This window comes from Phascolarctos cinereus, unplaced genomic scaffold, assembly GCF_003287225.1.
Source record: "Phascolarctos cinereus isolate Bilbo 61053 unplaced genomic scaffold, phaCin_HiC Scaffold_5;HRSCAF=322, whole genome shotgun sequence".
Lineage (NCBI taxonomy): Eukaryota > Metazoa > Chordata > Mammalia > Diprotodontia > Phascolarctidae > Phascolarctos > Phascolarctos cinereus.
The window spans coordinates 215811621-215836400 of NW_027555958.1; the positions used below are offsets into that span (position 1 = coordinate 215811621).

The following is a 24780-nucleotide window of genomic DNA, read 5'->3' on the forward strand; positions in this document are numbered from 1 at the left end:
CTGCGTTAGAAGCACAGATACAAAAAGAGGCAAAAGATAGTCTTTGCCCTCGAGGAGTTCACAATCTAATGGAGGAAAAAAGCAAAAAAAATATATATATATAGTATATATATGTGTATATATGTGTGTGTGTGTGTGTGTATGTGTGTGTGTATACATATATATTATATATGAGCTATATACAGGAAAAGAGGCTATAAAGAAAGTGAAGATACAAAAATTAAGAAGGGTTAGGAATGGCTTTCTATACTAGATGGGATTTTAGTTGGGACTCACAGAAAACCAGGGAAGGCAGTAGGCAGAGATGAGGACGGAAAACAATCCAGGGATAGGGGACAGCCAAAGAAAATGTCCAGAGCCAAGAGATGGAGTGTGTTGTTCATGGAACAAGGAAGCCAGTGTCACTGGAAGGAAGAGTATATGATGGGCCATAAGTTGTAACTAGACTAGAAATGTAGGAGGGTGCTAGATTATGAAGAGCACCGAACATCCCTCACCATCTCTTAGCATTAGTACTATCAGAATCCTGAATTTTAAAATTTTACTCTAATCACAACTTTTCTTTCTTTTCTTTTATTTTTAGGCAATTGGGGTTAAGTGACTTGCCCAGGGTCACACAGCTAGTAAATGTCAAGTGTTTGGTCTGAGGCCAGATTTGAACTCAGGTCCTCCTGACTTCAGGGCAGGTGTTCTATCCACTGCCTAGCTGACTGCTTACTTTCTCACTCACACTAAACCTCCTCTTGAACTTTCAACCACTGGGTCCAAGGTACATTGTTTTTTTCTAGTATGTTTTCCCCATTCTAGCTTCACTTACATCTATATCCAGTCTTTATCCCTCCCTCTGCTCAAGGTCAATAACTATGTGTCACTAGATAACTATCCAGCATCCCTTGCCACTCTGACTAGAGAATCCTCATCCATCGTTAATCCTACTGTCTCATTTCACTGAGCATTATTAGGTGAAAATCATAGTCCAGCTGATTTTACTTACTACAACTGAATAGCCTATACCTACCTACAGCTGAGCCCTGGCTGCTGCTTAACAATCATTTATGGACTACCTGTCTCATTCCCCACTCAAATCTTCTCTCCTCTTGCTGTAAACCAAACTCTTATCTCCCAAAGAATACATGACCTACCATGGATTCTTGACCTTGTGAGTCACGGCAGTCTGGTGAAGCCTATGGATCCCTTCTCAGAATAAATTTTTTTTAGAGTACAAAATAAAATAAAAATGATTAAAAAGGAAACCAATCACATTGAAAAATCGCTATCAAAATATTTTTAAATTCCAAGTTCAAAGACTTCAGGTTAAGAATCCGTGGCATAGATGTATACTCTACTCTTCATCTCTGCCTACTGGCTTCCCTGGTTTGCTATAAGTCTCAACTAAAATCCCATCTTCTAGAGGGAGCCTTTTCCAACCCATCTGACCTGTACTACCTCAGACCTCTTTTCCCTCCTCCACTCCTTCTAACTGAATTTCATCCATCATCACTCACCCTCATCTCCTTTCCTCAGGTCACTAAAGAGCTATTTTTACTCACTATGACAACTTTATTAGTGCCTTTGCACCCCAAAAATATCTCTAAAATGTATCTCCTTCTCCTAAAATCTATCTTCCCATTCATAAAGCCACCAAATGCTAGTTCAGGCTTTCATCATCTTTCACCCAAACCATGGAAATAGCTTCCAAATGGTCTCCTCCTGACTCCATTCTCTCTCTTCTCCAATACACCTTCCCCTAAGTGATTTTTCTAAAGTATGGGTCTGATCATACCACACTCTTACTCAAAAACCCTGATAGTTACAATTACCTCTAAGACTATCTCATCATCTATTTAGCTTTTTAAGCTCTTCACAACTTGACCCTAGCATATCTTCCCAACATATATTATTTTCCCTTTCCTGAACTTTACAGCTTAGCCTAACCTCCCTATTTGTTGTTACTAATCCATATGCCACACTATGCATCCTTACACTGGCTGTCCTCCTACCCTCCCACCTTACCTTTACTTCTTAAAATCCTTTGTTCCCTTGAAATCTCTGCTCAAACACCACCTTTTAAATGGCCTTTCCTAATCACCCCCTTCCCAGTCCTTCCATACTATAAATTTAACTTGCATATATTTTGAATATACCTATTTATGTATATGTTTGTCTCTCCCAATAGAATTTGAGCTCCTTGAGAGCAGGAACTACTTCATTTTTGTCTTCATATCCCTAGCACTTGGCATAAAAAAGGTCCTTAATAAATGCTTACTGACTGGCTGATATCTTTTTTTCCCCATCTCGTCCAAAATTTCAAGACAAAGTCATCCCTCTTCTCTCATATGTCCTCAGTTTCTCCCTCAAGATTAGCTCCTTCTCATTTACATGGTCAGTCAGTCAATAAAAGTGTATTAAGTATATACTAAAGCCAGTCCCTGCCCCCCAAGGAGCTCACAATCTGAAGGGGTAGAACACAAACAACAAATGTGTACAGTAAAGCTAGAGGCAGGATAAATATGAAATAAGAGAGAAAAAGCATCAATATAATATGAGAGCTTTGCTATTCTTAAAAAAAAAACCCAAAGTTCTCCCCTTTATCTTTCTATCCCACTCAGCTACTCATTTCCTCATTTCCTCTTCCTCTCCATTGCTAAACTTGCTGAAAAATTTGGCCACATCTGATGCCTCTCCTTCACTCCTCAGTCTTCGAAGAAAGACTTTGAAGGAAATCTAGTTTGGAAAGGAACAGAAGTCTGGTCAACTGATGGTGTTCTATAAGTGTGTTAAGATATTTAGATCAACAATGCAATGGCCAAACATGATTCCAAGAGAAGAACAATAATGATATATGCTACTACCTCCTGCCAGATAAATGACATACGAGAAGCAGATTTTGGACACGACTAATGAGGGAATTTGTTTTGTTTGACTATGTATGTTTGTTGCAAGGGTTTTTGGGGTTTTATTCCCTTTATTATTTTATTCAATGGGGGAAGACAGTCACTGGAAGTAAGAAGAAAAGAAAATGAGTATTTGTTAATTGAATTTTTTTTTAATAATTAAAAAAACTGTTTAGGTCACCACAGAATATTTATTTATTAAGTATTTGGGGAATACTTAGCATCATCAAAGCATCCCAGATTTAGGGGTGGAAAGTACCTTGAAGGTCATACAATCCAAAACCTTCATTTTTCAAAACAAAGCCCAGGGAAGTAAAATGATTTAACTAAGGTCGTGGAGCTAGTAAGTAGCAGGGCAGAAATTTGAACTGAGGTCATGTAACTCCAAATCCAGAATTGTTTATATACTGTACAATGAAACCTCTCAAAATTGCACCAAAACTTATCAAAATATTTAAGTGTCATTTTTTTCTTGAGTTTTCATTAGTACTACAATATCAAATTCTTTGGGTTTCAATTTAGTTTACCATTTTTAACAAAGAAATGATGACATCCTCAACTAGCATCCTTCTTTATTATGATGCCTCATCATGGTTTGAAGGGGATGCTGTGTTCTCAAAGACTATGCCAGTTATGTCTAAGCTCTGACAGGTTCTGCCCCACTGGTAAGCCTTCAAGATAGGGCCAGTGATGGAATGTATGCTCTCCTCCAAAGCCAGCCACAATTAATTCAGAGAGGCTCATCACCAGAAGGTTGGCCACCATGGGTAAATTTTTTTTTTTGCCACAACAATGTACAAGAGTAAGGCAAGAGACTATCACTCATGTTCCCAGAAGTACTCAAATTAGTAAAATCACAGATTACAGGGTACCACACCACCCCCTCTGCCTACTCACATGATACAAATGAAATCATTTTTTCAGCCATAGCTTGTAGACCTGCAAGGGACCTCAGCAGCCATGTGGTCTACTCTGCTCCTTTGACAGATGAGGTAACTGAGGCAAAAAGGTTAAGTGACTCCCCAAAGTCATAAAGATAGTAAGCACCTGAGGTAGGATTTAAACCCAGGTCCTCTTTCCTATGGACAGCTAAGGGGTACAGTAGATGGAGTACAGAAGTCAGAAAGATCTGAATTCAAATGTGGCCTCAGATACCCACTGTGTGACCCTGGGCAAGTCCCTTAATCCTGTTTGTCTCTATAAAACGAGCTATAGAAGGAAATGGCGAACCACTCTAGTATTTCTGACAGGAAAACCCCAAATTGTGGGTCATGAGGAGTCGTACATAACTGAAAAACAATTGAACCTCTTTTTAATAATGATTTCAATGCTAAATGGCACTATATACATCCTACATTTAATCTTAAGTGAAACACCAAAATTAACATAATTCAATCATTTTAAAAGGAAGCGGGAACAAAGAAAACCAATTCAGTCCATAAATTGGAAACAGAAACATACGACTAATTTCAAACATATTACACAAGTTTTCACTAAAACATTCATAAGCCAAATGGTTTCAATCCAATGTCATTTTCAAGACATTTCACAGGTCTTTCTGCTTTCACATGAGGTTTCAGTAATAACAATTGCCAGAACTGACATCTATAATAAAACCTGATGAACCAAATTATTTATTGAGCTCTTTATTCCATATTTTTCAAGCCTTATTTCACATTGCTCCCCTTCAGAAACTCTACACTCCAGCCAAACTGGGCCACTAGCTTTAACTCAAAAACTATATATCATCCTATTCTCTACGACCTCTGCACATTTGTACAGGACTTTCCCCATTCCTGAAATACTGCCATTCCTCATCTCCTCCTCACATGGAAGAAGAATGAGGCTTGTTCTGTGTGACCCAAGAGGAATGAAAGAAGAGCAACAGATGAAAGCTGCCAAGAGGCAAATATAGACTTAATGTCAGGAAAACCTTCCTAACATTTAGAGCCCACAGGCCAAGAGCTGAAAGGAACCACAGAGGTCATGTAGTGCATGTCTCTCATTTTACAGATGAAGGACTCGAAGCTCAGGGGGCTAAAGGATTTGCCCAGGATTATACAGGTAGTAAGCATGAGAGGTGGAATTTGTAACTGATCCTCTGGTTCCAGAATCAGAGTTCTTTTCCACTATACCATTCAAAAGCAGAATAGGCTGTCTGGAAAAAGTGATAGGTTCCCACTCACTGGAAGACATTGAAGCAGAGAGCTAGATGACCACTTCTCAAGACATGTAAGAGTGCATATCCCTCTGAGCTATGAGTTGGAGTAAATGGCTACGAGGTCCTTTCCTACTTTAAGATTCTGTGAGTCTTCCTTTGAGAGAAATGATTATTTCTCCCTCATATTAATAATCGATTATTGAATTAGGACCAGGATTTTTTCAGAACCCTGTAGGTTGTTCAGTACCAGAAGGACATTGCTGATAATAAGATTGAATTAACCTTCTCCTCAATCTTGTTCAGAACCTACCCAAACTTACAAGGAATTTAATCTAAGAAGGGGAAGCCCACTATGCTTTACATAAGTACGGGTGGGGATAAATTCTTTGATTAGATTGCCCGAGGCTGGACAATTTAGAAGTAAATGACACAATCAAAGTTAATACCCCCCCTTTAGAATTGGTGCACCCCTCATTGTAATATTCATTCTCTCTCATTAATTGTTAACTAATCAGAGTTGACTGCTACCCTCAGGAACAATTACTCTTTTTAAAAAAAAATTTAATTAATTTATTTTGATTTATCAATAATCACTTCCACAAGCTTTTGAGTTTTAAACTTTCCTCTCCCTCCCTCCCCAAGATGGCATGCAATCTGATATAGGCTATACATATACATTCCTATTAAACATATTTTCACATTAGTGATGTTGTAAGTAAGAATTAGAACCAACAGGAGGAACCACAAGAAAGAGGAAACAAAGCACAACAGAATTAAAAATATAGCAAATAGTATGCTTCGATCTGCATTAAAACTCCATAGTTCTTTCTCCAGATGTGGATAGCATTTTCCATCATGAGGCCTTTGGAGAGGTCTTAGATCCTTGTATTGCTGGGAAGGGTTAAGTTTATCAATATTAATCATCTCACAACATGGCTCTTACTGTGTACAACATTCTCCTGGTTCTGCTCACTTCACTCAGCATCAGACCATACAAGTCTAGGAACAATCACTCTTCCAAAGGCATATAAACTGTGAGCCCAGTACCAGGATTCATCTTTGGCATTCAAGAATGTCACTGACCCATTTTGTTGGCAACATGCTAGCATTATTAATAAAATTATTAACTGCACAGAAATTATGTCTCTTGAACCTTTTAAACGTCACACTTTCAAGGCTTTGTTCAAGTGCCTCCTGCTCCATAAAGTCTTGTCTAATCTCATAACTGAAATATTCTGTCCTTCTCTGAACATTCCTAGAAAAACTTTGCTAGATCATTCCCATGTCTCATCACACTCAAACCTGTATTATACTTGCCTGTGTACGTTATCTACACACCTCCTTCTCCCCATCCCCTTACAATGTAAACTCCCTGAAAGCTTCATCCAATTTAGGTAGAATCTTGGCTGGGTTTGAGTATTGGAAGATAAGCCTAGAATGACACTCCTTCTCTGAGTGCTAAAATAAGCTGTAACCCCCAAGTTATGGTAAATTCCAAATTAGCAATGCTTCAGATTAACAAGGCTTGGGTGTTCAAATCAATGCCTAATACTTACAAGCTGAGTGACTCTGAATAAGTCACTTAAATTCTCTGCCTCTGTTTTCCTATGAATAAAAAAAAAGAATAAAAATACTTGTACTACCTACTTGACAAGGATGTTGTAAGGAAACTGTCTTAGAAATCTTCAGGTGATGGAGGCAAGGTTTGCTTCAATAGGTAAACAAACAAGAATTATGACAAAGACATCCCTAATGAGAGGAATTTTATGCTGTCCAGGAAATACTCAACATTATATAGCCCAATGATGCAACAGGACAAAAAGTCTCCCTGAGCAACTGCAAGACAAGTGCCCACTTCTGGCAACATTACCTTCCTCTCTAACAAAAAACTATTCACTTCGAAAGAGGGTTTTAGGATTTACAAAGCACTTCCCTAACAAGGGAAGTAGATGGGAATAAGTACCCATATATCAATTTACAGATGAGGGTCAGGAGGACTAGAATTAAAAACCAGAGTGCATGTGCTCTCTGTCTCTGCCTCTCTCTCTGTGTCTCTGTCTCTATGTCTCTCTGTCTCTCTCTACCCCCCATCTTTCCCCCTTTTTTTTCATTGTCTCTTTCTCTGTCTCTGTCTGTCTCTCTTAATCTGTGTGTGTCTGTCTCCCTCTCTCCCTTTCCTTCCCTTCCTCCCTCCTCCTCTCTTTTTTCTGTCATACACTCTCTATTTCTCTTTGTCTCTCTGTCTGTCTCTCTTTCTCCTTCTCTCCCTCTCTAACTAAAGCATGTAGCCTCCCTCTACACAGTCACCCTCTCAAGTTCTGAATGCGCTCACTATACACATACTTCATGCTGGCCTCTTTTTCCTATTAGGGACCCAGCCTTTGCTAATGGTACATAACATTTTAGGATGCCCCTTTTTGATCCCTTACATGAATTATTACCTCTCTGGGCTTCAACTTCCTCAACCGTCAAATGACAGCATTAGCCTAGATGGTCTATGTCATCCTTTCCAGCTGTAGGTACATGCTGTATAAAAATTATTCTCTTTGATCCTCTTCTGGTTCTCATACATAACTGGTATACCCTCTCCTGCTGCATATCAGCAATGACTCTCCCTCCTGGGTAGCAAAGCACAAGATACTTTAGATTGGCTTTAAGTCATCCTCATCTCTTTACTCAAACATGGTCTCAATGCTGCTGAGCATTTATAGCAAACCAAAAGGCCTTGGGCTTGAAATAGTAGGTCCACCACCCCAAAGAGACTTCCAAGGCATTCTAAAAATAAATTACCCGAATAAAGATCAAAGGGCTTAGGGAACAAAAACTTGTTTAAGACAGGAACAATTTTCTTTTTCTTTTTTTTTTTTAATGTATATCCTCAGGGCACAGAGTAGGAGCTTAATAAGTGTTTGTTGAAATGTGCTGAAATAAATTAGGACTGGAAGGGAACATAGAGATCTTCTACTCTGGAGTTCTTACCACAAGGTCAATGAACTTTTTTTAAAAAATATTTTAATAACCATTTCAACATACTTGGTTTCTCTTACAATACTATGTGTTTTATTTTATGCATTTAAAAACATTCTCCTGAGAGAGGTCTTCATCCAACTGCCAAAGGGTTCCATGACACACAAACCCCTGATCAAGGCCAATCCCCACATTTTTTTTGTGAGAAAACTGAGCCCCAGAAATGTTTAGTGACTTGCCCAGAGTCATACAGCTAGTAAACAGCACAGCAGAAATTCAAGTCTGGGTTCTCTGACCCTAAAGCCAACACTTCCCTCTACCATTGCCACAGTGTTTACCTAAATGCAAAAGTAAGATCTACCAAAGAGTAATTATTATTTTATCTGCTTTACTTTGTATGTGCATTTAGAAGAAAATTCTGCTGTATTAACGTAACACAATCTAGTACCATGTTATGAGGCCACAGTCATGCCAACTCCAGTCTGCTTGTCCATTCCACGAGCATCATCTGAGGCTGTAACCTCAGCCATTTGTTTTAAAAATGATGACCTGATAAGAGTACATAGAAGGATCAACAAATATCTATCACTGGTACTAGAAAAACATCTCAAAACGTATGTCCTAATGCTGAATGCCAATGTTGTCTACACTCCCTGCACCAACCTTGTCTCTAAGCACAAAGCACAGCAATGTTTAAAACATGAGAAGGGGAGAGAAATTTTTATGTTAACTGATTTCTCCAGTAAAATGTCTTAAATATTACTTTATGATTAGTTCTAGTTAACATTTTTCTGACTAAACAAAATTGTGACAAGGCATAAAGAAGATCAAATTTGGAGTCAGAAGACCCATGTTCAAATCCCAAATCTGCCCCTTATTACTTGGGCAATTTTAGGCAAATTATGTCTGTAAGCTTCAGTTTCTTCATTTATACAATAAGGGGATGGGGGTGGACTAAAGTATTTCTGAGGACCCTTCCAATTATAAATCCATAATCCTATAATCCAGTGAAAAGAGGGAAGTTTGAAGAGGGAAAATGAAAAGTTAAATTCCATTTTAATACATACTGCGCTTCTGAAGGGTTTCCATCAAATGTGTTGGCTATTTTTGATGTCAATTACACTGTACAAAATGCTTTAATGAGTATTTATGGAATACTGCAGCTTCCTGCATGTAATAATAACAAAAAGAACAGCAACATCATTTGCCACTTATACAGAGCTTTAAGATTTCTGAAGCACTTAATACATGTTTTTATTTCTTCCTCAATATCTCTGTGAGGTAGGTACTGGAGGTATCCTTATTCTCATTTTAAAACTGAGGGACAAAGAGGTTAAGTGCCTTCCCCATTTTCACTCAGTCTAGTACCAGAGGGAAGATTCATACCCTAACTCTTAAGTCCAGGATTTTAGCTGGGACTTGAAGGAAACCATGGAAGCCAGAAAACAGAGATTAGGAGCAGATCATTCTAGGCATGGGGGACAGCCAGAGAAAAATGCTAAGAATGGGAAGCAGAGCATAGTGTTCAAGGTTAGGTTCGTGTCAGAGGATTACAGAATACCTGGGGGTGAGAGGTGTTAAGAATACTAGAAAGGTGAGAGGGGCAGAAGATTCCAGTTATGATGGGCTTTGAATGCCAGAGGACTGTATATGTGATCCTGGAAGTGATAGGAAGACACTGGAGTTTGCTGAATTGGGAGGTGGCATGCTCAGATCTGTATTCTAGAAAGATCACTTTGACAGTGGAGTAGAGGATCAACTGGAGTGGGGAAAGACTTGTGGTGGGTGGACCAAATAGCAGGCTATTGTAATAGTCCAGGCTTGAGGAGATGAGAGTCTGTACCAGGGTAGAAGCAATGCCTTAGGAGAGAAGGGGGCACATTTGAGATAATGCAAAGGTGAAATCAACAATCAATAGATTGGTGGGGGCATGGGAGGTGAGAAAGAGTGAGGAGCCAAAGATGACACCTACATGTCATCCTGAGTGACTGCAAGGATGGTAGTGCCCTCAATAGTAGTTGTCCTTAGGGGCAGCTAGGTGGCACAGTGAATAGAGCTCTGGCCTTGGAGTCAGGAGGACCTGAGTTCAAATCCAGCCTCAGACACTTAACACTTACTAGCTCTGTGACCTTGGGCAAGTCTCTTAACCCCGATCGCCTCACCAAAAAAAAAAATAGTAGTTGTCCTTTAGTCAATTAGTCGTGTCTGAATCGTGGTGACCCCATTTGGGGTTTTCTTAGCAAAGATATTGGAATGGTTTATCATCTCCTTCTCCAGCTCATTTTACAGATGCAAAAAACTGAGGCAAACAGGCTTAAGTGACTTGTACAGAGTCACACAGCTATTAAGTGCCTGAGGCCAGACTGGAACTCAAGTCTTCCTAACTCCAGGCCTGGCACCTATGCCTTCAATAGTAGTACGGAAAGTTGAAACAAGTACCTGAAATAAAAATTCATAGAAAACGTTGCTGGCAGACGCAGGAAGAAAATACTGACATCGGTTTTTACTCTGGGTGCTTTCTCTGGAAGAACATTCTACATCCTTCAGAATTATTTACTACTGTGACATATCAGTCTTCCTGTGCAAAGCAGTCTTGGGGGGATGACAAGTTTTACACGCTGTGCTGCTAGATGCCTAACTCAACCTTGTTTGAGAATAACATGGACTGTCAAACAAAGCTCTATATCAATGCATGTTCCAAGCTGGCATGTGCCACCACAGCTGTTACTGAGTAGATGGAAAAAATTGCTCACTTGTGGTCAGAGAGAAAAAAAAATAATACTTCTACTACAGTGTGTTCAACAGCCATGAAATCTCCCAGGAGTCAAATTTGATCTTGCAGACATCAGCATTATTCCCATCCAAGCAGCTCCTATAGCATGCCTGTGTGGGGGGGATGAGGGATGCCCAGATAGGGATCATGATGAGAACAATCTGCAGGAGGGAGGTATAACAGGAGTAGTTTTGTCGATGTTAAGTTTGGGGAGGGGGAAGGATCTCTGCAAAATGTTTAGGTTTTGAAGCTTAAATTTAAACTTAACCACTGTCTACAGATTTTAAACAGATAAAAGAAAAGTATCACAATTACCAATGCTACTTCCACCTCATTAATTCTATCACCCAATAGCTAAATGAAGGAACACAAGTATATTGAATCCTATGTTCACCTTCAAAACACAAATTCCCACAGAAATTTAACCAAAAAGTAACAAAGAATATCCTTTTTCTTCCTCCTATCTGATTTCTTGTAGACATACTAAATCTGCATGGTTTAGTATGTAAAATGCAGCCTGGAACTCTATTCCATTTCTCTCCAAATCTACCCTTCCAAACCAGATGTCCAGGGAAAGCATCTTCAGATTTTAGATCAGGGTGTGGGTCCACGAATCAATTTCAGAGGGTCCATGACATTGGATGGGGGGGAAATACTTTATTTCAATATAATCCATTTCCTTTATAATCTTATGCATTTTGTTTGATGCATTTGAAAACATTCTCCTGAGAAGAGGTTCATAGGTTTCACCAAACTACCAAAGGGGTCCATGACACAATCAAAATGAACACCTACCTTAGAATGAGCCAATTACAAGAAGAACCAAAATAAATATTGGTGTTTTTCAAATATTGCTACCATTTCAAATGAATGTGAGCTTGAACTTTGTTACTTTTAAGTAGACATTCAAACTCTGAACATTTAAACATTTAATCACTATGATATGTGTTCTCAAAAAAAATAAGCTCTAAGGATAATGGAGTCTTCCAGCACAGGAAGAACCTAATCTAGGAACCTAGTTTCAATTTCTTCTAGAAGTGTTTCCTGACTATCCCTGGAATTCCTGATCACGTCTTCAGAGGTGTCAGAGCATCTTTACCACTCTTTAGCCACTTGTATCCTATTCAGAGTGTATAAAAGACTTGTCTCCCCAACTAGATTTTATGTGCCTTAAGTGCAGAGATGATCTCTTATATGCAGGATAGGGACTGGACCTATATCATTAATAGAGGTAAATCCCAGATGAGGAGACTCCTCTTTCACTGCAGGGAACAAGCACCTCCTCTGAAACTTACGTTCTTATAACAGGGGTTCTTAATCTTTTTGCGTCACAGACCCCTTTTCAGAACTATGTTTTTAAAGAATTGAAGGAATGGCTAAATTTAATTTAGAGGTTAATAAGAATATATGTATTTTTCCCCCATCCAAGTTCAGAGACCCCTTGCAATTTATCCACAGACCCCAGGTTACTACTATAAAGAATTACTGTCTTTGAGAGTTGCCTAGAGCACCGAGAGCATAAGTGATTTGCCCAGAACCACAAAGTCCATGCGCCAGTGGCCAGACTTGAACCTGTATCTCCCTGGCTTCTTGAGCTGTTACATACCAGACTCATATGATGATCTGGGTATCTCTTTTACTTCTCCCCTTTTGGGAAAACCCATGACTAGAATAATAAACAGAACTATCCTCAGAGTAGCTGGGGTGGGAGTGATGAGCTAATGAATGTGAGAAGTAAAGCCACTTAGCAATGAAAGTGGGTATTATATGTCAGGACCAAGAGCAGGGATAGATGAGCAGCTTGAGCTCCTGGTAGGTACCAGCAGCTGTTGCCGCTAGCCATTGTGCTACATTCATATAAACAGAGTTATACTCTGTTGAGGGGTCCCCAAACTTATCTTTTTGAGTTGTCATATTTTCCAGAAACACTGGACCCAGAGTGTGCAGGAGACCCTGAATGTGTCAAGGATGAAGCGCCCTCCCCACAGATGACATAATATGTTGTTTGCACCCCAAGCTGGATTCCCCGTGTGTCCTTGGGAGGCAAGAGAGGCACCAACCAGTCTATGACAGGCTGGGATAGTGCTTGTGCAGCTGGGGTCCTCTGCAGATAAGCAGACCCTACTACATTCATAGTTTAGCACAGCACTTCTTAAACTATGGGTCATGACCCCATAGGGGTTGCAAAAAACTCAGCAATAGTAAAAGGTTTCTGAATGTACAATAACCAAAAATTATTTCAAAATCAAAAGCATAATGAATCTGAGGTGTTTTTGGCAGCACTTGCCAATGCTGCATCACACAACTTCACTGCAGCCTTGGTTCTGAACACACAGCATGAATGCTTTGCACTGTGCATACCACCACACCACACAATGCCAACAAATGTGGCTTGGAACTCAAAAAGGGGTTGCAAGTGCAAAAAGTTTAAGAAGACTTAAGAAATCTAGAGGTTCCCAAGGAAAAAAAATTCGGCCTTTGCCATAGATTTGTTCCTTCCTCGTCAGGAGGGGTTTTGTCTTTTTCCTGCCTTTACTTTACCTTTCCCCTCCCATGCCATGCCCCTTTCTGTTTTCTCCTCTTGTTGTACTGTCAAAAATATGCAAACTTCTGTAAGGACTGTGAACTCTTTGGGTTCCACATACATTTCTCTTGTAATAAACCTGGTTTTCACATAAGACTCATGACGTTGTGATTGCCTGTTAACAAATGGTGGTAGCAATGGGATATGATGAAAGAAAGTGATTCAGACTGGCCAGAGAGTTCAGATGCAGGACTCTGTATCACCATGGGTTTTTTTTCCCCACCTCTATCAGATCTCTGGTTTGGGGAGTTTCACTTCTCCAGTCACATCTTGGACTCCCTTCTTTTTGGGTCGAGTTCCTCATTACAAGAGAAAACAGGTTGTCCACAGTAAAGGGGGCAAAAGTAAGGCCTTGTTTGGTTAAGGGTATCCCAGACCATGCAAATTTGAGATTCTTCACATAAGGCTCATGATGTTGTCATTGCCTGTGGACAACTCCTTCGAGAAGGAGATAAAGGAAAAAAAGAATGGGGAGAGTAGGGAGGGAGAAAAGGAGGAAATAGGGGGTGGAATGAAGGGATATTTGGATGTGATTAAAAAATAAATACTTCCCTCCCACCTCAGAAAAAATTTTGAACTATATGAAATCTAAGAATTTTAAAATGTCTCCAAAAAAAAAACAACTTACTTTTTAGATATATTTAGGAATTCCAAAGAGTTATTATTTCATTGATAAGGATACCAAAATCAGAACTGCTAAATTTTAGTAGACATTCTTCATGAATTGTTATGGCTTAAAAAGAAATTGCAACTTGGTAAGCAATCACTTTTTTTCCCCCTGATGATCCTCTCCTAATTTATCTATCAATAAACATTTATTACACGCCTACTATGTGCCAGGCACTGAGAATAGAAAGGCCAAATTGAAGCAATCCTTGCTGTCAAGAAGCTCACATTTTACCAGAGACCCAGTTCATTGCCTACCCTTTGTCCTAAGCCTTTCTAAATTTTGGAGCTCATTTAACATTGAAGTGGACTTCATGAATACAGGGTAACCTCCGTAGGAATAAAGCACTAGAGCTGGTCATCAGTGGAAGGTCTTTTTGAAAAGGAGGGAAAAATCAGAAAACTAATAAGCACTAGAAAATAGGTCAATTACTCTCCTTTAAAATGATTTTTCAAAATCTAAAAGAGAGACAGCTGTGGAACAAGATGATTTCAAGAGTTCAAAAGTGCCAACAGCCCACTGACAATGAAAAATTGCCAAAAGGCTAGTGAAAATACAGGTTTAGTGACTACTGTTCTTTTCTGAACTTACACAACATCATGGAATAAAGGAAAAGGATTCTAAAGGACTACAAAACCATAAAGCTGGCTTAAGGTAAAGCACTAGGTGAAGATCAGGGGCAGGTATAGCAAAAGTGAGGACGCAACAAAGAATACTGGGGACTGAGATCAAACTCTCTCAGCCTCAGTTTCCTCATCCAAAAAATGAGGATAATAATAGTACCTCCCTAACAGTGTTGTTGTGAGGAAATGAAATTCATATTAATCTGTATACATAAATTATATATGTAGTTGGGCAGTAGAGCTGACATCTGAATCTGGGTCTTCTGACTCCCAAGCTTGCACACATTAGGCATTTAATGAGTATTTTTCCAAATTGCTGAAATTGATTATGTGTATCCATATTTATCTCTCTCTATTTTCACAGAGAGAGTTTTAAAATACATTTATACACCATTCATATATTTTATATAGAGAATAAAAATATATATGTATATATAATACATATACATTATAAAATATATTATTTTATATATAGATATCTATGTATATATATGTATATCTCATTTCCTCACAACAACCCTGAGAGATATATGTAGGCATGATTATAGATATAAATATAGATACAGCTTTGAAAACCTCAAAGCCCTTTATAAATGAAAGCTACTATTCACTAACATTAGCTATTATTATTGCTACTAATTTAACTCTCAATGCCCCTAGTCAGCTCACTAAGCTTATAATGCTAATCTGCATGGACAGAGGAAGTTTCTGAGGTATACTTACCTATATTAATAAAATCACAAGTCCAAACCAAAGGAAATAGGGGGTGGGAGGGAGAAGTATTCCATTATAACCAACTAGGCCTCTTTACCACAGAGAAGGGAAAGGAATTCGGTGCTGCTAAAATTCAGCGGCTAATGTCTCTCTCTGGAAATTTAGATTTCTGATAAGGATTCTTCTTCACTATCAAAGCTGTGTGGTGCAGCAGAAAGAAAACTCACCTTCAACAATCTGGACAAATATTCATTAAGTATCTAATATGTGCAAGGCTGAGGAGTCTGAAAGACCTAGATTTAAATGTCAGCTCTACTGCATATTAGCTGGGTGACAGTTTGGCAATTCATTCATCTCCCTGAACCTGAGTTTTCTTATCTGGAGATTATCCCTACATAATGAGTAATAATAATACTTATGGTATCTATCTTGAAGGTATACTACAAGGATCTAATGAGATAAGTCATTTTTAAATGTTAAAACACTAAATAAGAATAATAGCAAATATTTTTAATTATTCCTTTAGAGTAGAAGATCTTAACCTTGGGACTATGAACTTGGTTTTGGTTTTTAATATATCTTTTGATAACCATATTGACATAATTGATTTACTCTGTAATTCTATGTGTTTTCTTTTATTCATTTAAAAACATGATCTTGAGAAGGAGGTTTCACTAGGCTGTCAGAGGGGCCCATGACACAAAAAAATGATAAGAACCCCATCCCCACCCCACCCCCATTAGGGTATAAGCTTTTTGAAGTTTATTGTTCAGTTGTTTCAGTCTTGTCCAACTCTTCATGACTTTATTTGGGGTTTTCTTGGAAAAGATACTGGAGTGGTTTGCCATTACTTCTCCAGCTCATTTTACAGATGAGGAAACAGAAGCAAACAGGGTTAAGTGACTTGCCCAGGGTCACACAACTAATACTAATAAGGCTACTGCACCACCTAGCTATCTTAGGCTCTCTGAGAACAGGGACTGTTTGGGGTTTTTTTATATTTCTTTGTATCCTTGGCACTTAGCATAGTGCCAGACACATGGAATGCATTTAACAAATGCTTGTTGACTTGACTTGCTTCCAAGAACCTCTTCTCTAGAACTTCCTTAATTTCTCATGTTAAAAATGCAGCAGGGGCAGTTAGGTGGCACAGTGGACAGAGCACCGGCCCTGGAATCTGGAGTACCTGATGGGCCTTTGACACATAACACTTACTAGCTCTGTAACTCTGGGCAAGTCACTTAACCCCAACTGCCTCACCAAAACAAAAAAATGCAGCAGCTATGGAATCCCTAACAATCTTGAGTACAATGACATGCAAGGCCACAGTATGACTATATTTGGTGGTATTATTTACCTTCGGCTCAATTTGTTTACAATCACCTAAATTACATATGAAAATCCTTGTCCCTGCAAACATCTGCTCTAGTGGCCTAAATGATTCAAGAGCTAAAAATGTTTCTTCCCCTCTTGGACAACAAAAATTGACACAATTTATACTCTGAAAAGGGAGCCTGCATTGTTGAAATGCCAAAGGTATTTGGAAAGTTAAACATAAAAGCCACAAAACCACAAATTGCAATTGTTAGACTGGGATTCAACTGATAAGCCAGGATTTTAAAATGTGTTTCATTATCCCAGCTTTGCTGTGTACTACCTGAGATCTCATATCTCTAAGAAACAACATTGATCCTATATGATTATAGGGTAATTAAACAGATTTTGTTGTTGTTTTTAATACTTGCCAAAGTTTTTTTCATAAACAGTAATCTGAAAGACTATATATTTAAGACAATGATGCTGCCAAATTCGAGGGTCCTCTCAAACCCCAAACTCCCCACCCCCAAAATTATTTTGCATTTTTGTACTGACTAGCCTGTGTTTACCTTATTTCCTCTCAATAGAATGTAAGCCTAAGGGCAAAGGCTACTTGTTCACATCTCTGTTATCAGTGCCATGCCTGGCACTTAGTAGCTACTTAATAAGCTAATAAGATGCTTACTGGATTTTTTTTTTGGGGGGGTAGGCAATGGGGTTAAATGACTTGCCCAGGGTCACACAGCTAGTAAGTGTTATGTGTCTGAGGCCAAAGTTGAACTCAGGTCCTCCTGATTCCCGGGCAAGTGCCCTATCCACTGCACCACCTAGCTGACCCCTGCTTACTGGATATTGAATGAATAAATGCTATGGTTAAAAAATGTTTTTCAACTTCCGTTTTGAAAATGTCTTTGTAGCTCATTTCTAATGCATACACATAGACTCATACCAAAACAAAGAGAGTGCATGTTTTCATTACTCAAATATTCATCTTATTATTCTTCAGACATGACTCTGAATATCTTCCTTTTGTTGTTGTTGTTTTTTGTTTTTTGGTGAGGCAGTCATGGTTAAGTGATTTGCCCAGGGACGAACAGCTAGTAAGTGTCAAGTGTCTCAGGCTGGATTTGAACTCACGTATTCCTGACTCCAGAGCCCGTGCCACCAAGCTGTCCCTGAATATCTTCCTAACATCTCACACATACTCCACCTTCTCTCCGCTAACACTGCAACCACTCTGGTACAGGCCCTCATCATGTCATATCATGCCTAGACTATAGCAATAGCCTATGATTGGTTTTCCTGTCTCCCCAACTCCATTTCACCTTTCCTCCACTTGTCAAATCGATTTTCCTAAAGTGCAGGTTTGTCTATGTCATCCTCCCTAGCGAATAAACTTCAACGACTCCTTATTACTTCCAAATATAAAATCCTGTTAGGCTTTTAAAGCCCTACATATTTTGTTGTTCAGTCATTTCAGTCATGTCTGACTCTTCAGGACCCCCTTTGGGGTTTTCTTGGCAAAGATATTGGAGTGTTTCACCATTTTCTTCTCCAGCTCATTTACAGATGAGGAAATTGAGGCAAATAGAATTAAGTGACTTGCCCAGAGTCACACAGTCACCTAGTATCTGAGGCCACATTTGAACTCAGGTCTTACTGACTCGAGGCGCAGTGCTCTATCCACTCTATCCAGCCACCTAGCTGCCCTTCATGACCACGTGCTTAATAAAGACTCATTGACTTTATTTTGGCTTTAATAAAAAATTATACCTTCAAAGGATACAGATTTGCCAGGGCTATTCAAAAGACTATATACCATAGGCAACTCCAAATGAGGAATTCCAAAAATGTTCTGAGTGTTGTTACCATCACTAAAATAAGCAGTAAGTCAGTCCATAACAATGTATTTAGCACTTTAGTACAAGTCAGGAACTATGTTTAGGGCTGAGGAGCAAAGGCCATACACAGCCTCCCTAAGTGATACTTCTTTATGGGAGCAGACATCCACATAAGTCTGCACGCTGTTTAGAATTTCCCATTACACTTTGTTCTTTATTGGAAATACATTAATCATCTACCTGTCAACTTCTAGACATTGATTATTATAGCATTAGTAGCTTCTAGCCCATACTTATAATAATGCGACAAATGTTTTACTAAGTGCTACAGTCTGTCCAAGGCACTGGATTAGGGCCTGGGGATACAAATGGAGGGGGAAAAAATGGTCCAGGGACTTAGAGAATCAAGATGTGTTCTTACAGGCTCCAGAAGCAGATCTATAGACCAATGGGAGAATTTACAGTGAGGCAGATTTCAGCTCAAGATAAGGAAAATCTGCCTAACCATTCGAGCTCTCTAAAAATAGAATAAGCTGCCCTAGGTGGTAGAATGAGTTCCCTGCAAATCACCCAATCAATCAATAAGTAAACAAACTTATCTTTTTTTTTTTTTGGTGAGGCAATTGGGGTCAAGTGACTTGCCAGGGTCATACCTAGTGTCAAGTGTCTGAGGCCGGATTTGAACTCGGGTCCTCCTGACTCCAAGGCCGGAGCTCTATGCATTGCGCCACCTAGCTGCCCCTAAACAAGCATTTATTATAGTCTGAAACGTTCTAGGCACTATACTAGACACTATGGATACAAAGACAAAAATGAAACAGTCCATGCCCTCAAAGAGTTTACATTCTATTGGGAGAAACAGGCATGTAAATAAACATTTCCAAGACAGGTACAAAATGACTATAAGGAAAAATGGGGGTAGGGGATGGAGATGCAGTGTCCGTGTATCTAGGGAGGATCAGAAAACTCTTCATGGAAAGGGCAGGTGTTGTTTGAGTTTTCCTTGATGGTAGAATTGTGGAGGGAGCTCATTCCAGGCCTGATGGACAGCCAGTACAAATGTGCAGAGATGGGAGAAGGAGTGGTGTGTGGGAGGAATAGCAAGAAAGTCATAATGGGTGGCAGAGAAGCTGGTATTGACTAGGAAGAATGTCGTAAAAGAGATCTATGCTTCAAGAGCAGAACAAACTAGATAGGAACACCGGGAAGTAAAGAGATGCCTAGAACTGGAGTCAGACCAGCCATGTTTCAAACAAAATAGAAAGAGAGGAAGGACCCTTAGAACATCATCTAACGAGAAAGAAGACATCATGATGTGTTGGAAGGAAAAGCAGAGCAGAAATCATGAAACCTACTAGGAAAATCTTCCTAATGTATAGAGCACTTCAAAAGTGCTGCCTTAGGAGCTAATAAATTGGCCATCACTGATGGCTCCTCCCAACCCCCACCAGTGATGGCTGGATGACCCTGGTTTGGGATACTGCCTTACATATGGGATGGACTAGAAGAGCATCTCTTCCAAGTCAAATGCTATATTCTATGATCCCACGACCTGAGCGTAAATATTGTCTTTGCTATTTACATTCTGTGTGACCTTATGCAAGTTACTCTTCCTCTCTAGGCCTCTGAGAAAGTCAGAATGGTATAGAGGAAAGAATATTTGACCTGGTAGTCAGGAAGACCAGGGTTCAAATACCAACTCAAAGAACTGTTGCATGGCCTTAAGGCATCAAACTTCTCTTCGTTTTAATTTCCTAATCTGTAAAATAAGAATAATAATGGCTCCTATTTTACAGAATTATTTTGAGGACCAAATGGGATAACGTATAGAAAATGCTTTGTAAACCTTAAAGCCCTTTATAAATGTGAGCTTTTAGTTTCATTTCCAAAATGGAGGTGTTAGACTAGACAATCTCTGATGTCCTTTTCACCTCTAAAATCCTATGAACCTAGATTATCTATGAGGTGCCTGATGGCTCAAGGACTATGAATCTGTTACACCCCTTAGGACAGGCAGAGTTATTAAAATGAGAGTAAAAAACAGAAATTTTTGATATCATTTCCTTTTCAATAAAACTCTAATCCTTTCACTACTGCCTATTTTCCTTATTACTCCCTTCCCTTATATCCCACAAAATTATACTTACAAACCATGTCCCTTTCCTGTTTCTGCCAAAAAAAAAAATTCTGTCTATTCCCCAACTTCCTCCCTTGACCTCTCAAGAAATGTCATATTACACCAAACGTTCTCGGATTATGGTCTGGGGACCTCTGGGAATCTCCCAAGACTCAGAGGGTTCAGAGAGATCAAAACCATTTTTTTTTTGCTATTGCTAATATTGCTAATATTGCTAAGGTATCTTACAGTACAATAAACATTTTTAAGCACCTACTATGTTCCAGGCACTTTGCTAAGCACTGGGAATGCAAAAAAAAGGCAAAAGACAGTCCCTGCCTTCAAGGAGCTTACAATCTAATGAGGGAGACAACATGCAAACAAATATATACAACGCAAGCTATATACAGGATAAATAAGAAATAATTAAGAGGGAAAGCACTGAAATTGAGAGGGGCTGAAGTTTTAATTTCAAATACAGTAAATATAATAGATATAACCACATAAACAAAGCTCTTGGAAAGGTCCTCAATAATTTTTTTAAGAGTACAACATGGTCTCAGGACAAAAAAGTTTGAGAACTGTTGCACTAGACCATAAGGACCATAAGAGTCTTTTCTTACCTAAACAGTATACTTTCCCCAACATCTCACACAGTGTTCTGCACACAACAGACATTTAATAAATATCCAGTGAACTGAATTAAATAAACAAGAATACAAACAAAAAGTACCTATGAAACAAGCATCACAGATAATTAGTTGAAGTTACAGGACAAGTACTAAAGAGGTTTGTTGACCTTCCCCAGGCATTATGCCTCACATTTTGTCATTACCACTAAGTGGCTACTGGTTACCAATTAGGGGAGTATGGGCATATTTATAACTCTACTAGGATGACCAAGGGAAGGATACAGTAGTATTCAATGCTTTTTAAATTCAGTGCTTTTTAAAATGCAATCAAAGCTGTAGATGATCCTAAAGGCAATGGTTTAATGCCTGTGGGCACCAATAGGGTAGAACACTATATCTGCAATGATAACTTATGTTCAAGTACCAAATGAAGCATGAGAGGAATAGGAAATAGGGCCTGGGCTAGGATTTCATTGGCATTAGGAACTCCCTCTACCACAATAGGTGAGATGCTAATGATTTGCCCAGGGTCACATAGCCATTCTGTGACAGAGAGAAGACTTGAACCTAGGCCCTGGTTCCAAGGCCAGTTCTCTCTCCATTCTGTGACAGTGCCTCTCATGAAAGTCAAACAAACCAATGGAATAATGCCTAATGAGAAAAAGGGGCTAAGAGTTCTATTGCATTGAGCCCTAGTAAAACAATATGTGGAATATTGTATTCTTGAAGGAAAAATCAACAAACCAGATAGTTTTCAGAGGACAAACAGGATGGTGAACTCTTCCCAAACTAGCCCCTGGCCTTATTGGTCTTCCTATATGACTCTCCATCCCCCACATCTGTGCTTTTGTACAAGCTGTGTGCACCACAGCTTGTCCTCCCTCATCTCTACCTCTTAGAATCTCTCCTTTCTTTCAAGAATCTCATCTCAAGTATCACCTTCAATATAAAGACTTTTCTGATCCTTCCAACTCTTATCAATCAATTAACAATCAAGCATTTATTAAGCACGTACTAGTCAGTCACCAAGCATTTATTAAGTGCTTATTATGTGCAAGGCATTGGGCACTGAGAATAGGAAGACACACAAAACACCAGTCCCTGCCCTCAAGGAGTTCACACTCTAATGAGGGAAATAACATTTATATATACAGGCATAAACATGACACATACCAACTAGATATAAGATAATCCTAGGGAGAAAGGCACTAGTAGATAGTCATTTTTTTTTTCAGTAGTATCTGACGCTCCATGACCCCACTTAGAGTTTTCTTGGCAAAGATGCTGCAGTGGTTTGCCATTTCCTTTTCTAGCTCATTTTACAGATGAATAAACTGAGACAAATCTGGTTTAGTGAGCTGCCCAGGGTCACACAACTAAGTAAGTGTCTGAGACTGTATTTGAACTCAAGTCTTCCTGACTCTATACCAGGCACTCTATCTACTATGCCATTTAGCTGCCCCTAGTAGACAGTGGAATCAAGAATGGCCTCCTTCAGAAGGTGGGATTTGAGTTGTCTTGAAAGAAGCCAGGGAAATTGGGCAGAGTTGAAAAGGAAGAGTATTCCAGGCATAAGAGTTAGCAGGTGCAGAGGCAAAGAGTTAGGAGACAAGATCTGGGATACAAAGAAGGACAAAGACATTACCTGCCCTCAAGAAGTGTACATTCAACTAGGGAAGATAAAGTTTATAAACAGGTAAATACAACAAACATACAAAGCAGATGTAAGGGAGTATCCTCCCTCCCAGAATTACCAAGTACTTATTTTGTATATAGCCTCTATATACTTATTTATAAGGAACTAGGTGATACAGTTTCCTTATCTGTAAAATGGGCTGGAGAAGGAAATGGTAAACCAGTATAGTATCTTTGCCAAAAAACACCCCAAAGAGGTCAAAAAGAATCAGCCATGACTGAAAACAACTCAACAACAACAGGTGATGCAGTAGACAGAGCCCTGTCAAGAAGACCTTAGTTTGAATCCAACTTCAGACCAGTACTAGCTGTGTGACCAGTTAAGTGACTAGCAAGTCTTGTCTGCCTCAGTTTCCTCATCTGTAAAATGCACTGGAGAAGGAAAGAGAAAACCACATCTTTGCCAAGAAAACTCCAAATGGGGCCACAAAGAATCAGACACAACTGAAAAACGCCTGAAAAAAATAAGTCTGTGAACTCACACTTACACAGTGCTTTAATGTTTATCAAATATTTTCCACAGAACAACCCTGTAGATACACTTTGTCATATTTATCTTAAGCTATGCTCAGTTGCCAAGCACTTCACTTTTTAATCTTATGCCTAACTCTACTTTCATGCTTTAACCCAGTTGGCTCCAACTTGTTCTCAGGTGTTAAAGTTAAGAAGATAAATAGTAAACAAATAGTGCATTCATGGATCTCTGCCAATCATCAGGAGCCCCACCTGCCCAGTAAGCTATCTCAATCTATCTCTCACATCTACTAAGCAACAGGCCATTGGATGGCAGTGACTATACCTATATATCTATATGACAATAACAATACCTAGCATATAGCACTTTAAGGTTGGCAAAGTGCTTTATAAATATCTCAATTTATTGTCACAACAATTCTGGAAGGTAGATGCTATTATGATCCCTATTATACAGATGAGGAATCTGAGGCTGACAAGTTTACTTGACTTGTTTAAGGTCAGTCATATCGCTAATAAATGTGCTCCCAGCTTTGATTTCTCAAATGATTTGTTGTCTATTTTTAAAAGGACCTAATTTCATCATCTGCCCTAGCTGATTTTGTAGCCGTCTTTCAGTTGTGTCCATCTGGGGCTTTCTTGACAGAAATGCTGGAATAGTTTGTCATTTCCCTTTCTACATCATTTTACAGACAAGGAAACTGAGACAAACAGTTAAGTGATTTGCCCTGGGTCACACAGCTAATAAGTGTCTGAGGCCAGATTTGAACCTAGGAAGACGAGTTTTCCTTACTCCAGGCCCAGCACTCTATTCAATATGCCACCTAACTGCCCCTGTCCTATTTTCCTGGGTTCAAATCCCACCTCAGCCATCATTTTTGTGACCTTGGGAAAGTTACTTAACCTAGAAAAGTCTTAGTTTTCTTGTCTTGTTTTACAGGCAAGAAGACTTCTCTAGGTTAAGTGACTTTCCTAAGGTCACAAATGTGATGATAGAGGTGGGACTTGAACCCAGGACCTCTTACTCCCAACCAGATGCTCTTTTCACTGTATCACAACAAGAAAAAATAAAGACTCCCTACCCATTTATTATTTTATTCCAAAAAGAAGTTAAGTGTTCTTAAGGTAAAGGAAACAAAAAAGTTGAGCTACTACCAATTTCTCCAATCCCTCTTTCTAAGAAAAACAAACTGGTTTGGAGGTGAGTACATGTGTATGTGGAGGCGATTTTTCCACACTGGGAAAATGAATGAAGTAACAGGATTTAGAGTTGGCATCAATTAATCAATAGTTAAACATTTATTAGGCACCTGCTATATGCC

The 24780-nt window shown here is 39.1% G+C and overlaps 1 protein-coding gene across 1 annotated transcript in view; it reads right to left on the reverse strand.

The window, feature by feature from the left end:
* Positions 1-24780, reverse strand: part of LRRC1 (leucine rich repeat containing 1) — a 185376-nt gene that overhangs the window by 74039 nt on the left and 86557 nt on the right. The gene's annotated exons all lie outside the window — the stretch shown is intronic.